Raw genomic sequence first — 5,074 nt, forward strand, 5'->3', positions numbered from 1 at the left:
GCTGAACGAGACACAGCAGTCCCCATTGGATTCGGGTGAAATTTGTATTTTTGGTGAATATTTTAGTGAAAATCTTCCATTTTTCATGAAAACCTCGGCCGATTTTTTCAATAGCTTCCAGGTCTTTGGACCCATTGACTCGAAATTTCTCCCAGACGTGGTCCTATACTGGCTGAACGAGACACAGCAGTCCCCATTGGATTCGGGTGAAATTTGTATTTTTGGTGAATATTTTAGTGAAAGGGGGCCATTTTTCATGAAAACCTCGGCCGATTTTTTCAATAGCTTCCAGGTCTTTGGACCGATTGACTCGAAATTTCTCCCAGACGTGGTCCTATACTATCTGAACGAGACACAGCAGTCCCCATTGGATTCGGGTGAAATTTGTATTTTTGGTGAATATTTTAGTGAAAGGGGGCCATTTTTCATGAAAACCTCGGCCGATTTTTTCAATAGCTTCCAGGTCTTTGGACCGATTGACTCGAAATTTCTCCCAGACGTGGTCCTATACTGGCTGAACGAGACACAGCAGTCCCCATTGGATTCGGGTGAAATTTGTATTTTTGGTGAATATTTTAGTGAAAGGGGGCCATTTTTCATGAAAACCTCGGCCGATTTTTTCAATAGCTTCCAGGTCTTTGGACCGATTGACTCGAAATTTCTCCCAGACGTGGTCCTATACTGGCTGAACGAGACACAGCAGTCCCCATTGGATTCGGGTGAAATTTGTATTTTTGGTGAATATTTTAGTGAAAATCTTCCATTTTTCATGAAAACCTCGGCCGATTTTTTCAATAGCTTCCAGGTCTTTGGACCCATTGACTCGAAATTTCTCCCAGACGTGGTCCTATACTGGCTGAACGAGACACAGCAGTCCCCATTGGATTCATGAAAACCTCGGCCGATTTTTTCAATAGCTTCCAGGTCTTTGGACCGATTGACTCGGAATTTCTCCCAGACGTGGTCCTATACTGGCTGAACGAGACACAGCAGTCCGCATTGGATTCGGGTGAAATTTGTACTTTTGGTGAATATTTTAGTGAAAATCTTCCATTTTTCATGAAAACCTCGGCCGATTTTTTCAATAGCTTCCAGGTCTTTGGACCCATTGACTCGAAATTTCTCCCAGACGTGGTCCTATACTGGCTGAACGAGACACAGCAGTCCCCATTGGATTCGGGTGAAATTTGTATTTTTGGTGAATATTTTAGTGAAAATCTGCCATTTTTCATGAAAACCTCGGCCGATTTTTTCAATAGCTTCCAGGTCTTTGGACCCATTGACTCGAAATTTCTCCCAGACGTGGTCCTATACTGGCTGAACCAGACACAGCAGTCCCCATTGGATTCGGGTGAAATTTGTATTTTTGGTGAATATTTTAGTGAAAGGGGGCCATTTTTCATGAAAACCTCGGCCGATTTTTTCAATAGCTTCCAGGTCTTTGGACCGATTGACTCGAAATTTCTCCCAGACGTGGTCCTATACTGGCTGAACGAGACACAGCAGTCCGCATTGGATTCGGGTGAAATTTGTATTTTTGGTGAATATTTTAGTGAAAGGGGGCCATTTTTAATGAAAACCTCGGCCGATTTTTTCAATAGCTTCCAGGTCTTTGGACCGATTGACTCGAAATTTCTCCCAGACGTGGTCCTATACTATCTGAACGAGACACAGCAGTCCGCATTGGATTCGGGTGAAATTTGTATTTTTGGTGAATATTTTAGTGAAAGGGGGCCATTTTTCATGAAAACCTCGGCCGATTTTTTCAATAGCTTCCAGGTCTTTGGACCGATTGACTCGAAATTTCTCCCAGACGTGGTCCTATACTGGCTGAACGAGACACAGCAGTCCGCATTGGATTCGGGTGAAATTTGTATTTTTGGTGAATATTTTAGTGAAAATCTTCCATTTTTCATGAAAACCTCGGCCGATTTTTTCAATAGCTTCCAGGTCTTTGGACCCATTGACTCGAAATTTCTCCCAGACGTGGTCCTATACTGGCTGAACGAGACACAGCAGTCCCCATTGGATTCGGGTGAAATTTGTATTTTTGGTGAATATTTTAGTGAAAGGGGGCCATTTTTCATGAAAACCTCGGCTGATTTTTTCAATAGCTTCCAGGTCTTTGGACCGATTGACTCGAAATTTCTCCCAGACGTGGTCCTATACTGGCTGAACGAGACACAGCAGTCCCCATTGGATTCGGGTGAAATTTGTATTTTTGGTGAATATTTTAGTGAAAGGGGGCCATTTTTCATGAAAACCTCGGCCGATTTTTTCAATAGCTTCCAGGTCTTTGGACCGATTGACTCGAAATTTCTCCCAGATGTGGTCCTATACTGGCTGAACGAGACACAGCAGTCCGCATTGGATTCGGGTGAAATTTGTATTTTTGGTGAATATTTTAGTGAAAATCTTCCATTTTTCATGAAAACCTCGGCCGATTTTTTCAATAGCTTCCAGGTCTTTGGACCCATTGACTCGAAATTTCTCCCAGACGTGGTCCTATACTGGCTGAACGAGACACAGCAGTCCCCATTGGATTCGGGTGAAATTTGTATTTTTGGTGAATATTTTAGTGAAAGGGGTCCATTTTTCATGAAAACCTCGGACGATTTTTTCAATAGCTTCCAGGTCTTTGGACCGATTGACTCGAAATTTCTCCCAGACGTGGTCCTATACTGGCTGAACGAGACACAGTAGTCCCCATTGGATTCGGGTGAAATTTGTATTTTTGGTGAATATTTTAGTGAAAGGGGGCCATTTTTAATGAAAACCTCGGCCGATTTTTTCAATAGCTTCCAGGTCTTTGGACCGATTGACTCGAAATTTCTCCCAGACGTGGTCCTATACTGGCTGAACGAGACACAGCAGTCCCCATTGGATTCGGGTGAAATTTGTATTTTTGGTGAATATTTTAGTGAAAGGGGGCCATTTTTCATGAAAACCTCGGCCGATTTTTTCAATAGCTTCCAGGTCTTTGGACCGATTGACTCGAAATTTCTCCCAGACGTGGTCCTATACTGGCTGAACGAGACACAGCAGTCCCCATTGGATTCGGGTGAAATTTGTATTTTTGGTGAATATTTTAGTGAAAATCTTCCATTTTTCATGAAAACCTCGGCCGATTTTTTCAATAGCTTCCAGGTCTTTGGACCCATTGACTCGAAATTTCTCCCAGACGTGGTCCTATACTGGCTGAACGAGACACAGCAGTCCCCATTGGATTCATGAAAACCTCGGCCGATTTTTTCAATAGCTTCCAGGTCTTTGGACCGATTGACTCGGAATTTCTCCCAGACGTGGTCCTATACTGGCTGAACGAGACACAGCAGTCCCCATTGGATTCATGAAAACCTCGGCCGATTTTTTCAATAGCTTCCAGGTCTTTGGACCGATTGACTCGAAATTTCTCCCAGACGTGGTCCTATACTATCTGAACGAGACACAGCAGTCCCCATTGGATTCGGGTGAAATTTGTATTTTTGGTGAATATTTTAGTGAAAGGGAGCCATTTTTCATGAAAACCTCGGCCGATTTTTTCAATAGCTTCCAGGTCTTTGGACCCATTGACTCGAAATTTCTCCCAGACGTGGTCCTATACTGGCTGAACGAGACACAGCAGTCCCCATTGGATTCATGAAAACCTCGGCCGATTTTTTCAATAGCTTCCAGGTCTTTGGACCGATTGACTCGAAATTTCTCCCAGACGTGGTCCTATAGTGGCTGAACGAGACACAGCAGTCCCCATTGGATTCGGGTGAAATTTGTATTTTTGGTGAATATTTTAGTGAAAGGGGGCCATTTTTCATGAAAACCTCGGCCGATTTTTTCAATAGCTTCCAGGTCTTTGGACCCATTGACTCGAAATTTCTCCCAGACGTGGTCCTATACTGGCTAAACGAGACACAGCAGTCCCCATTGGATTTGGGTGAAATTTGTATTTTTGGTGAATATTTTAGTGAAAATCTGCCATTTTTCATGAAAACCTTGGCCGATTTTTTCAATAGCTTCCAGGTCTTTGGACCCATTGACTCGAAATTTCTCCCAGACGTGGTCCTATACTGGCTGAACGAGACACAGCAGTCCGCATTGGATTCGGGTGAAATTTGTATTTTTGGTGAATATTTTAGTGAAAGGGGGCCATTTTTAATGAAAACCTCGGCCGATTTTTTCAATAGCTTCCAGGTCTTTTGACCGATTGACTCGAAATTTCTCCCAGACGTGGTCCTATACTGGCTGAACGAGACACAGCAGTCCGCATTGGATTCGGGTGAAATTTGTATTTTTGGTGAATATTTTAGTGAAAATCTTCCATTTTTCATGAAAACCTCGGCCGATTTTTTCAATAGTTTCCAGGTCTTTGGACCCATTGACTCGAAATTTCTCCCAGACGTGGTCCTATACTGGCTGAACGAGACACAGCAGTCCCCATTGGATTCGGGTGAAATTTGTATTTTTGGTGAATATTTTAGTGAAAGGGGGCCATTTTTCATGAAAACCTTGGCCGATTTTTTCAATAGCTTCCAGGTCTTTGGACCCATTGACTCGAAGTTTCTCCCAGACGTGGTCCTATACTATCTGAACGAGACACAGCAGTACGCATTGGATTCGGGTGAAATTTGTATTTTTGGTGAATATTTTAGTGAAAGGGGGCCATTTTTAATGAAAACCTCGGCCGATTTTTTCAATAGCTTCCAGGTCTTTGGACCGATTGACTCGAAATTTCTCCCAGACGTGGTCCTATACTGGCTGAACGAGACACAGCAGTCCCCATTGGATTCGGGTGAAATTTGTATTTTTGGTGAATATTTTTGTGAAAGGGGGCCATTTTTCATGAAAACCTCAGCCGATTTTTTCAATAGCTTCCAGGTCTTTGGACCGATTGACTCGAAATTTCTCCCAGACGTGGTCCTATACTGGCTGAACGAGACACAGCAGTCCCCATTGGATTCGGGTGAAATTTGTATTTTTGGTGAATATTTTAGTGAAAATCTTCCATTTTTCATGAAAACCTCGGCCGATTTTTTCAATAGCTTCCAGGTCTTTGGACCGATTGACTCGAAATTTCTCC

This window comes from Pagrus pagrus (assembly GCF_965226575.1).
Source record: "Pagrus pagrus genome assembly, contig: HAP1_SCAFFOLD_71, whole genome shotgun sequence".
Lineage (NCBI taxonomy): Eukaryota > Metazoa > Chordata > Actinopteri > Spariformes > Sparidae > Pagrus > Pagrus pagrus.